General features: G+C 36.0%; 1 protein-coding gene across 2 annotated transcripts in view; it reads right to left on the bottom strand.

The window, feature by feature from the left end:
* Positions 1-14,199, bottom strand: part of LOC134853100 (uncharacterized) — a 504,659-nt gene that overhangs the window by 376,908 nt on the left and 113,552 nt on the right. The window lies entirely within an intron of this gene.

Genomic DNA, 14,199 nt, shown 5'->3' with positions numbered 1-14,199 from the left:
TTTTTTTGTTCATTGGCATTTGTTTTTTTCTTGAAATTTGAAAATCTCAAAATTAAATTTTTCAAATAAAAACAAATTAGACAAAATTACAGAAAAAAAAGGTAGACAATTTTTTTTGCCTATCAAGCATTGAGAAATATCTTGCATTAATTGCAAAAATCTTGCAAAAGGTTTTAAAATATGCCATTTTTCTGTTAAAGATCCCGAGAGATTTTTTGCAAAATCCTCCAAAACAGCACTTCTTAAAATGAACGACCTTTTTTCTTTAGGATTTGGAAGCAACATGCCAAAACAATCTAATTGACGTTATCCGACAAAGTTGCGACGGATACGACGGACGCCAAAATAACTTTCAGCTGGATATCTTCAAATACAAGAATTATTTACTTTACTCGAAAGGCACAAAATAAAAACTAACGTGGAAACTTTTGCTGAGTAAAGCCCAAAAAATTCTTAAATGGGACAATAACTCATCACAACAAGAGCTGACTTGTCTGAACAATTCAACTCTACGGAAATGATGATTTAAGATTTTTTGATTTTTTGAAATAGTGCGATTTTTTTTTCTAGTGCCCTCCAACCTAGAAAAATATAACGAATGCGCGTTTGGTGACCAGCTCGTGTAACTTGTCCGTGAGCATATGTCGATGGGCGGATCTTGCTGTAGCGGCAATAAGGTATAAGTTATCTTTACAAATTAACAAGAAATTACTAGCGCAGTTATTAAATAGTAAGTAATTTGGCGTTAAGTTTTTTAGATGATTCGTTTTGAAGAATGGAATTCTCAGCAAATGATCGCTAATAAACTGCTCAAAAGACACAATGTGGCTCAAAGATTTTTTAAGAGTTAAGTTCGGTGTCACAAACCCCATGACAAAAAACCGTTCAAAAAGATCCCTCATACTACTTATACTAAAATCGCCCACACTATAAGATGCCAAGGCAATTATTAGGACTTTACGAAGTATGTACAAAAAAACTATGACCATATAAAGATTTTAGTAAAATCAAAAAATCAATCAAGGTTAATGATTTCTCAATTAGGCTTGCGATATTAATGAACAACGCAAATAAAAACTACACAACGTCAAACTGGACTTTTTTGGTATAAAATATTGCCTGTTTGTGTTTAAATTGCTGTTAATTTGTTTTTACTTCAGAACAATTTAATTAAAAATGGATACAAAATGCATTAATAATCTGATTTTTTAACTCATTGATTTGTCAAAAAAGATTTTTTTTGTTTGAAAAACCTCACAAAAAGGACAAACACTTGATTTTTATAAGCTAAAAAACTCAAAAAAAGCTCTGTACAAACAAAAACAACAACACACTGGCTCTAAAGTAAACGAAGATCCTATAAGTGCCCCAAAACTTTAATTACATGTGGAGACAAAATTAATACAAACTGCAACGAGCATAGACGCGAGCTCAACGCAGGACGCTAACAAATTCGACAACTAAATCATCTAATGAAACAGACAGATATTGCGTCTAGCAAAAAAAGATCGATCAATTATGATAACTGATGATGTTTGAAAATCTTTTTTTATTATTTTTGAACCTCCTTAATTTGTCTGAAAAAATTGGTCATAATCATTAGTGGTCTAGTCTGTTTAAATGTTTGGTTTCAAACTGAAGTCCAGGTCTTAGCAAAGTAACTAAAGTTCAAAGTTTTTGCAGCAAAAACTATGTCATTTCTTTGATTTCAACCGAGTTTTTGTCTTCGCTTTGATTGATTAACCGCCTTTTTTCATTTGTTTGATTACCTTTTCCTTGTTTTTATATGGTATCTTATTTCGTGGGCCCTTGTATAACGAGGTATATTTTGGACTGGTATCTTATCGGCTGGTATCTTCTCGTTTGGGGATCTTAGGGTACGGGATCTTTTGTCATGTAACCTAAAGTTCCTATTTTCAAGAGCATCCTAGAAAATACTGGGAGTTTTAGAACCAGCCTGTTCCAAACAGCTTCATATAGAAAACTGGAGTGAGATAACTTCTAGGTCAGTTTTTTTCTGTGCAAGCAATTTTCTGCCAGTTCTTAAGACGAAAACTTTTCAATGCCAAACTTTCTCAATGCGTTTGCTGAACAAACAATTTCATGCCGTCTACACAAAATCTCTGTCTACCAATGAACCAACCTCTAGCATAAGCCGACTCGCGACAAAAAAAACCGACCAGAGAAAAAACGCGAACACTGCCTGAGCTAATTTGAAATTTTTTGTTGCCTTGATCGAAATAGTCACCCCACAACCCCACATTTTACCGAGAGATAAGCCAGCATAAATTTTATTGTTTTTATTTTGCGTTTTGGCAAACAAATTATTGGTGTTTTATTAGAGAGCAAGCAGTTCGAAGATGATCAGGTATTTAGCGATGATGGTAAAGGTAAGCAAGGACTATAAAACAAGTAGACAACAACTATTCACGATTCCGAGATTATTTAAGTGGAAATTAGCAATATCCAGTTCGTATGAGTATTTATCGAGTTTGTTCTTGACATAAAAACTTAGCCAAATTGAGAGCGAATTATACCACCAGGACCAGTAAATGGCAAAAATATGCGATTTGGCAATAATTATGGCAAAAAAAACTATATGACAATTTTTTGAAGTCTCGACTTTTCGAGGAGAAACTGAGCAACTGAGAAAAAAAACAATCACTGCAACATCGACAACTGAGCGGACATTTAATTTCAAGCAGTGATCGTATTTGGATCAGTGCTCGTGTTTGAAGCTGAAATCGTGAGTTTGAAGCAGAGCACGTGTTCGGAGTACAGCTTGTTTGTGGATTGGTGCTCGTGTTGGATGCAAAGTCGGTGCTTGGAGCTCGTGTGTGTTTGGTACAGAGCCGGTGATTGAAACTCGTGTTTGGAGAGGAGCTCGTTTCTGAGGCAGAGTGGCCCGTGCTCGGGAAGAGTTCGAGTTTTGTTGGAGGAAGGCTTGCAGAGCAGAATATCGTTTGTTTTACGAAGTGTGACTCCAGAGATTTCATTATCTCGGAGTTGCTGCTTTTGGTTTTCTTTTCTTCATGACACAAGAGGTTTCACTACCACGGTGGTTCTTTGATTTGACTCAGAGAATTATCAAACAGTTTAGTTATCTGGGGTATAACTCTGATTCGCAGCTCAGTGTTTGCAATACCAGCGGGTTTGAAGTGGAAGACTTGTAAATATCACAAGATAACAATGACCGCTTTAATGTTACACCGACAAGCAAACGCCGCACAGGATTAACTTAAGCTATGCAAGATTTGGCAAATAGAAGATGTGCTACCAGAAACTGGTCCGAATCTTGAAAGCCATGACGAAGACATAATTATGGAAGCATTCGGTGCGTCACTTGACAAATCAACTAGTCTTGATCATTCGATTTGGACTGAAAGATGGGTGGAAAGTGTACGGTTGCCAAAAAGGCTATATACTTTGCCTAATGGTAACATTGGTAGGAAGTGCGTGGACCTCCTGACCCATGAACTGAAGCTTCATTCTACCACTGCTGATTCCCTTTCAGAAAGAGTTCTGGTGATGAGTCGTGTTTTGTTACAAAGAAATCCAATGATCAAAGCATCAAAAGACATTCGAACACTTATTGGACGGCGAATTGAAGACTGGAAGGAAAACAAATTCGACAAGTTGCTGGCAGAAGCAGTGAGATGTGGCAAAAAGAAACAAATGAATCAAGATAATTTGGACGACAAACTTGAAAGGGTTTGCTTCATTAATGATGAAAGACTTAGTGAGAAGTGCTATGCAGTGGCTCTTGGAGAGAGCAAGTGGGGTTTTGCTTGATCCGATGCAAGAGGTGAAGAAAGGTGTGACCGTTTTAGAGACTTTGAAGTCAAAGCATCCAAAGCCACACAATTCACACCTCTCTTCGCGATTGCAAGTGCCAGTTTTACCCGAATTTGAAGATGTTATCATCAGTTATGCTTCCAATGAAAAGACGACACGTTCTTTGCAGGGCAGTTCGGGAGCTGCCGGAACATATTCTGAGCATTGGCAGACGGTTTTATTACGTCATGGGGCTCTTAGCTCACACTTGAGAGACGAAGTTGCAGCTCTTGGCACAAAAAGGTGCAATCAAACTTTACTATGGTCGAAAGTGCGAGCACTGGTTTATGGAAGATTGATTGCGCTTGATAAATGTCCTTGCGTGCAACCTATTGGCATAGGCGAGTGTCCACGGAGAATGATTTGCAAAAAGTGTGGCAAAAATTGACCTTGAAGAAACATGTTCGACTGATCAATTAGCTTGTGGGCTGAAAACTGGCGTTGAAGGTGCAATTCATGCGCTCTCTGATGTTTTTGATGACAACAAGAAAGATGGCTGTGGCATGCTAATGTTGGATGCATCAAATGCTTCAACTCGCTCAACCGTGAAACAGCTTTGTGTAATGCTCGAAAATTGTGGCCTACATGTTCTATATTTCTCTTCAATACTTGCAGAGGTTTCGCGTCGCTTTTCATTCTTCTATGGTGTTTCACTTCTTCCCCTGATTCGGAAGTTAAAAGATCCGAAAAATGTGTTACAAACTTGGTATGCTGATGATTCTGCGGCCATAGCAAAACTCAAGAAATTGGAGATATGGCTCACAAACTTGATTAAGGAAGGTCTCGCCTTCGGTTACTTTCCAGAGCCTTCCAAAAGTTTTCTGGTTGTTGATAAACAGTATGCTGAAGAAGCGCATCACATATTTGACAAGTACTTGATTACTATAGTGGAAGGGCTGAGGTTTTTGGGCGCATTCATTGGAGACTGAAATGAGAAGGAGTTCTACCTGAAAAAAAAAAGAAATTGAATGGCTAGACAAAATTGAGAAACGTTCGGTTGTGGCAAAAACAGAACCACAATGTGCTTTATCAGGACTGACTAAGTCCTTTCAAGCGGAATGGAATTTTTCCCATCGTGGTTCCAGTCAGCTTTTTCAACCGCTAAAGAAGCTTCTGATGGATATATTCTTACCTGCGATACTTGGAACTTCGTTGATTTTATCAATGGAGAGACGTCTCTTTTGTTTGCCAGCAAGAAAGGGTGGTCATGGAGTGTCTAACCCAACCAGCTTTGCTGATGATTCTTACAACACGTCACGGGAAGCAGTTACGGTTCTTTATGATGCTATTGTTGATCAGCACGGTTTTCCCATGAAGACCACAGAAAGCAAAGTTCTCGATCGCGAAAAAACATCATCGAATAATGGAAGAAAAACATGAAGAGTTGGGGGAGTTATTGAAGGAGCTACCAGCAGACCAAGTTCGCGCAGTAAAAAGAATCAACGAAGGAAGCTTGTCTGCCTGGCTGACAGCGTTACCGATTGCTGCAGAAAATTTTGATCTTTCGGAAGTCGAGTTGCGTGAGTCGGGTGTCCGGTATAAAAAAAAACTTGATCGCTTCGCCAATTTTTTGGAATGATTACAAGTCACCATTCACCCTACGGCATGCGTTAGCGCTCAAAAAAGTGGTCTCTTAACTTTACAGCACGATAAGATTAGGGATGCTGTTAGGCGACTTAGCTTCTTTAGTGTGGAAGGATGTAGAGAGAGAGCCTGTTATTAGAGAATACAACCCGCAAGACGAGACACCCGCATTAATTGCAGATTTGTTTTGTCGTTGAATTTATGTTAGACAGGGATGAGCGTCTTTTGATATTCGTGTCTCTGACACCGACGCCATCTCCTATCAGAACAGAAGCCCCAAGAGTGTTTTGCACTCAGCAGAGGTTGAGAAAAAGACAAAATATTCAGACGCGTGTCAGGAAAGACATATGTCTTTCACTCCTCTTGTCGTGTCTGTTGATGGGATGCTTGCTCTAGAATTTGCGAGTTTCCTTCGGAGATTAGGCGAAGCCTTATCTACCAAGTGGGAGAAACCCTATAGTAAAACTATGAACTGGTTGAAGTGCCGGCTGTCTTTTGCCGTGCTCCGTGCTTCCAGTGTCTGCTTCCGAGGCACAAGGACTAAGTGGAGGAGTCTTGGCTCAGACCATTATTTCTTACCCTAGTGAAATATTTACGGATGTTCTCCAATGTAAATCAGCTTTTGTTAGCCACAATGGACACTGCTACACTGGTGCTTACCAAAACGATTGATGTTCACGAGTTGAATCAACCCCGACGTTGAGTTGGCCCCGAAGTATTTACGGATGGTTTACAAAGTAAATCTGCTTTTGATAGCCACAATGGACATTGCTACACTGGTGCTTGCGAAAACGATTGATATTCACGAAATAGTAAACAAAAGGTTGATAACTAATTGCAAATTTAATTTGAAAACAAAAAACTATTTGTCATGGAATCCGCGACATTGCTAATTTTCTTTGATCTTTTATGCTGTTTTGGATTCCACAAACAAATACCTAAAACACTGTACCGCTCAAAATTGCTCCGAAAGTAGGCAATGTTGCGAAATCCGCAACCGTACTTGCGGAATCCAGAACAATTGATGGAACCCACAAATAAATAATTAGACAGTTGTTTAGTTAAAATGAGCTGTTGCGGGTTCCGCAACTGTAAGCGGAACCCGCAATGTGTAAGTGGAATCTGCCAATTGTAAAAGGAGTCTCCATTTTATTTGCGGTTTCCGTTTACATACATGTGTATGTGTAGTATAGCGTTTAAAATTATATCTTTTAATTCACTGTTAAATTTTATCTTTTAATTAAATTCAGCTTGTTAACGTGAAACAGAGGCTTCCAGAGACCCCTTACACTATCAAAAAGCGACACAAGCGACCGGTTTTCAAAAAACATCAAAATTTTATTCAATATATCTAAGGTGTTTTAAGTTTTAAGAGATCCCAAGTTCTCATGATCTTCTTGTGATATCCCAAATGAATTGATCAATTCTCTGCAAAGGTAGGAACTACAGTTGCAGGTAGAAAAGGAATACATATGAGTCAACCGGAGTTGGTTCGCTATTTTTGTTCATTATACTCAATTACCCTGCGCTTGGACCTTTTTTCTCTCAGACGGGACTGTAGTTCACATGCTGCATCCTGTTGCAACAGAAAGAAATAACCAAAAACTTTCCCGAAAAAATGCTCAATGAAGAAGAAAAAGCGTGTCTTTTCATTCGGTCAGTTCTCTGTTGAGGTTAATGAGAAACGCGATTTGCAAATTTTTCTATGCTGCTTGATAACACAAACTGCCCTGTCTAGTTGCGCTTAAAGTGCTTCACAGAACTAGCATTCGCGGTCTAACACTCTAAAACGGGGAAGAATTGAATATTTTATCTATCGATGCTGAATTTGACTTGTTCAACGTGAATGGTTCCGCTCGTAAACCCTTGTGTGCTCCCTTGTGGCCTAAACAATTTCAGTATTTTGATTTCCTCTTTAATTTCAAGGTTGGATTCACAAAACTACTTTCATTAAGAAATGAACAGTTGGTAAGACCCGCGTTTTCTCCTTCATTGAACATTATATCGGTGCTTTTGTTGGTTGCTACAGGACGCAACGTTTGGACTACAGTCGCGTATAGGCGAAGAGTGATCCAAGAGGAGAACAATTCAAAATAACGAACAAGATAGCGATCAAATCTTGTTGACTGGTACGTATTATAGTTCTATCTACAGCTGTGACTCTATTATGATTAACTCTAACATAGAGGGGTACACATGGTTATTGTTCCGACTTTCGTAACGAAAGTAATAGAAAATTTGTGCTCGGGTGGTTTTTTTTCAGACAAATTTCGACTTTTTAAGTAGCCATTTTTGACGGAATTTTTTTATATCATTCAAAATCTATTGATGTCTTGAGCTTAAAATTGAAAAGATGTTTCACTTGTGATGATTTTTCATAAAAATATGGGGGTTTAAAGATTGCCAATGTGGCCAATTTGGGACAATTATTTCGCGCTATTAACGCGCCAGCGAGATTTAATCCGTCTTAGAAATTGTTCCAAATTGGATATATTTTTCGCTTTTAAGGCGCCAGCGAGATTTAATCCGTCTTAGAAATTGGTTCGAAGACGCTAGTAAGCCATAATTATCTTGTTAATTGGAGCCAAATCTACGTGAGGGGATGTGTTTTCACAAGAAATCTCAATTTAAAAAAAGGTAAATTTATTTTTTTACGTTGAAGTTGTTCATGGTATTACTGCTCCATAGACCTTACAAGGCAGTCGGAACATTCAGGGCTTCGCCCTGATACGAGCAGCTTTGTTTTAATTTTAAACAGTAGTTCTAACATATCATATAGTTCGCATAACTATTTTAATTTTTCGGTCGGTCAAGGGAAAAGATTCAAAGTACCCCAAAAGACTAGGAGAACTCTGAAAGGTAATTAAAATTTTTAAAAAACTTTTATTTATTTCGAAAAAGCACTTTTTTGAATTTTCAATTGTTTTCGAACGTTTCCAGATATATTTTATTCATTTTTTTTGCTGATTAGTCGACTAACTACAAAGTTTTACTCGTCATATCAAAAATATACTGATTATTTCATCTTAAAAGAGATTTAAATTTCTTTCAGACGTTGATTAAGCTATTTTTATGTATTCCTGAAGCTTTTTTAAAAATTGTGAAAAAATTTTTTTAACCGTTTTTCTTAAAGTTGCAACTGCAATGAGTAATAACATCATTTTAAGCTCTGTCCTCTTAGCCCAGTAAACAAGTTTTTTTTCTATAGTTTTTTTGTACTAAAAATGCCAAACGAATTTTACCAGCATTTATTTTTCCATTTATATTTACGGGACCGGCCTACTTGAATGCGTGCTGCCTAACAAGCGGCTATTAGCGCAAAAAGAACTTAGTTAGTTTTTTTCACATTTGCAACTAAAATGCGAACTGATGAGTGCTGGATCAAAGTGAGTAATTAGTTTATTTGCGTAAGTTAACCACCACGCATGCAGCTCGCTACGACCACACTTTTTCATATGGGTTTTCATTCAGAAGAAAATCTAGTTTGATCTTTTGAACCTTTCCTTTTGTTTTCAAAAAAGTGTGTTGAAGCCAAAATTTTTAAAATCAAAATTATGATTAAAACAGAGTTTTCAGCCGTAAATGTTTTTTTTATAATTCTTAATTTTTTGCTTCCTACCCTCAACGAGCGTCCATAGACCATAATCAGTTAGATTGTCATTTTCTAGTAGTTTCTTCAAACATACAACATGACTGGTTAATGATCAATCAAAAACGAATTATAATCACAGGATTTTACAAAACAAAAAAAAAGTTTTTAAAACATTTTTTTCAAGTGTATTTTCTTAGTTTTTTAGTTGAAAAATTATCCATTTTATTTATATTGAATCATTTGCTATTTTGAATACAAAATCATTGCATTTCTGTTTTAAAAGTTTGATGAGAGAGTATCAGTTGGTCTCATTGAAAATACTTTTTCGATTTTTTGACAGCAGAAGAATGGCTTTCAATTTGGTATCTATTGCTCACCTGATAATATGATTTTTGGTTGAAATTTAAATAATGTGATAATGTGCTGGGAAGGGTTCAACTTTTACGGCTCCACTTTATCTGCAAGTTTTTGTATCAAAAAATTTGTCAAATTTCTCTAGCTGATTTAGACCTCGAGGTTGATATGAAAAAAAGGTGGGCATAAAGTGAAAAAGTGATACAAAAACTAAATTATGAAGAAAAGATTATTCGAACAAATCAAAAAGTCTGAAAAAATGATTTTATGAAACAAAACAATTTTACATGTAAATGACAGTTTTGGCGGACTCCTTTGAATACGTATAGCGTGCATGCTATAATTCTAGTAATCAAATAAATTTTTCCAAATTAAGTTCAGTCCAAAACTTTAATTATCTCAATCTTCAATTATGAACAAAATGCCTTCATTTGTTTTTTGTTTCTGCTTTGTTTTAAATTGACTTCCCCGTTGCTATTAAAACCGTGCGAGAACGATAAGTACTGTCAGGTTATGTTTCAGAGCAAACAGTATAAATGCAACGTAGTTCGTGGAACTTGTCAATATCTGGGGCGCTACAGAAGACAATGGAAAAACTAAAAACTGAAAAACCGTAGTCCCCATATTTGAGATTGTATGTTAAGCATTTTTTCCATAGTCGCCATATATGAAATTATATGATAAGCATTTTTTTCCATAGTTGCCATATATGAAATTAAATGATAAGCATTTTTCTTTTATGGACGTCAACCCGGGAACATATGCTAGTCTCTGAACTTTAGAAAAAAAACAATTCGAGAAAAGACAAATGCTCTACTCGGGAACCGTGCTCAACACAGGAAAACTTTAGAAAACAAGAGACGCATTGGTTTTTCAGGAACACTCATCAAATCTGAGGACGGCAGGACCTTTCACCGGAGCCTCGTTTGATCATATCAGTCGCGTGGTTTGCCTTTAGTTTTTTTAGAAATTTAATTTCTGAACATTTTTGGGCGAGTGACAAAGACATTGGTTTACTCAAAGCACCAAAGGTTGGACGGTCTTTAACTTACATTGCTTACAAACGGACCTGAATTGTCTTAAGGCTGTCTTTCAAAAATGATATAAGGAAAGTAACAAACTTTTAAAGTTTGGCAAAACATTTTCAAAGATGATAATTTTTAAAGTTTGAGGTTTTAGTTAATCATGGATTTTTCTAGGCATACATAAACATGCCATACAAATGAAGGAGGTGTTTTGAGCGTTTTTGAAAAAAGTATCCAATTAAACTGAAAAAACAAATCAACCTTTGAGTATCCAGGACTACGTTATGCACAAAAAAAATTAAATTTTGAATGCTTAAAAACTTTTTAAAAATGTTTGATTGTGTACTAAACTTTTTTTGCGGTTGAAAAAAGCAAAACATCCATTTATAGAAATTGTACGATAGGCGTTTTTTTTTGTCAAAAAACAAAAACCTCAGTTTATTCCTTTCCAGACTGTTTTATTAGAATCAAAAGCCGCAGAAATTAGTTAAAATCTTTTTTCAACCATTTTATGAAATTGTATGAAAATTGTATGACAAGTAGTTTTCCATACACTTGATGTATGGAGTTTTCTGATAGGCATTTTTGGTGTTTGGAGGTCAACCCTGGAGCTTAAACACCATTACAAGGTGTGTTTTTTTATCGTCCTTTTTTATAAAGCTTTTCCTTAATGTATAGTGAAATGCAATCTAGTCACAAATTTTTGGTTCTTTTTCTCATTCCCTCACCTGAAAAAATTAACGTAAGCGTTCTGTTCCTCAGCATTGTTAGATTTTCCGATTGTTACCACATTTGGCACGCTGACTAATTAGGCCCTGACAAAAATATTTAATCCAATACACTTAATGTTGTAAAACCCCTCGTTCTACCAAAAAACTGATGCTTATGTGAGGTGAGGGAAAAAGAGCTAATTTTTATGGTAGGAAAATCTTTGGCTATCGTTTTGCAACAAAAAATATATCATTAGTTTTTATAGATATAGTATGTCTCCAAAATCATTTCGGCTCCTTTTCCTTTTCCCCCCGCCTCGCTTAAGCATCAATTTCCTGGCTTAACGAGGGGTTTTACAAGGTAAGATGTGAAAATCAAATATGTTTGTCTTAGCCTTATTAGTCCGCATGCCAAACTACTTTGTAACAATCGGAGAGTCAGAACAGGAAAGTTACCAGTGAAAGATCACTGATTTAAGAAAAAAAGTGCCATCATTTCTAATTCCATCATACTTTAGATATCAAGTTTGAACAGTTGCTTCTGTTATTATTGACCGATCGAATGATGCAAAATTTAGTTCAGCCAAACAGAATACAGTGTTCAAAAATCTCAAGGAAATTTAAATTAGGCAAATAAAACTAGGCAATTAAAATTCAAACTGACCGATTGAAAAATAGGCAGATAATCAAATTAATTCAAACCTAATAAAAACTAAAACGCATTGGAAACGTAAAAGATGCTGATTTTTTTTAAAGGAGAAACTAAAAATTTGATGGAATTGCTCTACAAATTAACAGCAAAAGCACAAACATTTTTTTGCTGATGATTTTCGCTTCAAGCGTTTTATTTGGTTTGAAAGTATTTACCACTAAACCATCATATTCAATCACGCATATGAATTTCACTTTGACAAATATCTTGTATTCCTCAATGTTTCGTAAACCATTGTCTTTTTACCGATTTTTTAGTTGTCAACGGATCTGAAGTTACTTGTTAGGGTCATTTTAGTCGTAGTACAGAGAAGGCAAAAGCTGGTTCGAGTCAGGGGCAAGCATGTTCTTCAGAAGTGTACATCCTGAATGTTATCTGAATTACCCCAGCAAACCTTTACCAAAACCTCATTTTTTCATTCACGTTTTTTTTACAATCCCAAATCTATTTTTATACAATTTTTCTTAGGTAAAAACTGCAAGAATATGAAACAATTTTACAAATTAATAGAAAAACTTAGAAGTTAGTTGAATTTCATTGAAAATATTGCAGTCATGTCAGATTCAATCCATATTGAAAGGGGTACACGCCACCTGCTTCTCTGCTTACAACATCGAACACACAACGTTTTTATCATTTCAGGTAAAAAAGATTGAGAAATTTTTTCAGGTCTATTTTCGAAAAGTATGGTAAACGCCCGCTGTACCCCTCTGAAAAGTTTCATTGAAAATTTTCAATGAGTTAGAGGATATTGATACACACACTGACAAACTGAGAGTTAATTCGGTCTTAAGAACCGGTTTTTTTTAATCATGTTACTATACAAAAACACTCAATTTATTGCCTCAATAATCGGTTTAAAAAGGTTTAAATGGTTTTTCGCAAGCAATAAAACCCAGCAAAATCTCAAGAAAATCATTTGACTTAACTCACGCTTTTGTTTTGAGACATAAGTTAATATTTGTACTCAGGAGAAGTCTCCATCAGGGACACAAAGTGCACTCGAGATCTTTTACTGCAAGTTATTGAGTTTAACGCAAATTAGAGACACACAAAGCAAAAAATGAAAATTTTTTACAAGCGATTGAAGGTTGTGAAAAAAGAATTGTCCGAAGTAGAACTGTTAAAGTCAACAATCGAACATAGAGAACCAATTATTGTAGAGTTTTTCATTCTTCAATACGCCAAACTTAAAATGTTGGAGTTATACTACAGTTTCTTCCACAATTATTGCGATGAGAATAAATTCGAGGAACTGGAGACGGAAACAGACTATCTGTACCCAGAATTAGCCGAAGAGAACTTGGGGGATTGTATTTTACCTGAGAACAAAGCTCAATGGCTACAAATCCGTCGAAATTACTGCAGAGATGACTTTTTTGCCGATGCAATAAAAAATTCTTCCCATGCACATGCTGCGCTGTCCACAAAAAGCATGACAAGCGAGAACCCGGTCTATTCAAAGAAGAATTTCGCTGTACCGAAATGTTGTGCCTGTGCAGCAAGACGTATTGCTGCTATGGTAGTAAAAACGACAAGTTTAAATTTAACAGCAAAGGAATCAACAAAAGAACGCTAGAAGATACTGGGGATGAACCAATGTCTAAATACAGACGAGTTCTTGACGAAGCTGTCAATTTAAAGTAGACGAATCGCGGATTCAAAATCTCCAACAATTTAGTCGGAACATATGAACAAACTAAAAAAGGCCTCAGTTTCTTTTACCCGAAAAAGGAAGTACCTAATGATGGAATACATACTACGCATTGAGTTTGTCAATTTAATCTGTCATTTGTAGTAAAGTTTCAAACGATAACACTGATTTATATGCTATTTTACTTTTGAACTGTAATATAACAATTTACAAAAATTTAATTTTTTTTCTGAAAAACTTGATTTCTTCTTTGAAGCTTCAATTAGGTTTCAGCATAGATTGAGACACTTTCAAAATAAACTGAATTGGCTTAGAACAATTTAAAAAACATATATTAGTACATTGAGAAGTCTATTGGATTGGTGTAGAAAATCTTAAAACATGGTAAGATCGGGCGCCGAAAACTTCATGAAACTTACCATCTGAAACCTTACCATCTGAATTAGGAAACCTATTCCCTATCTTATTACAAAGCACATATATACCCTATCTTAAAATATAGCTTGCAGACCGGATGCTCTTTTCCCTATCTTAAAAATAGGGTTCTGCAAACCCCCCCCCCCCCCCCCCCCCCGATCGCCTCACACATATACTAATGTAATAAGCAAAACTCTGAACCCACTTACAGTTTGCAGAATCCGCTTACAGTTGCGTATTCCGCTTACAAATTTTGCTGACTCCACTTACATTTGCGGATTCGACGCACATGTTGTGGAATCCAATTACAGTTTCGG

Source organism: Symsagittifera roscoffensis, chromosome 8, assembly GCF_963678635.1.
Source record: "Symsagittifera roscoffensis chromosome 8, txSymRosc1.1, whole genome shotgun sequence".
Lineage (NCBI taxonomy): Eukaryota > Metazoa > Xenacoelomorpha > Acoela > Convolutidae > Symsagittifera > Symsagittifera roscoffensis.
Note: the sequence above shows the minus strand (reverse complement) of the source record. Positions and strands in the feature narration are given on the sequence as shown.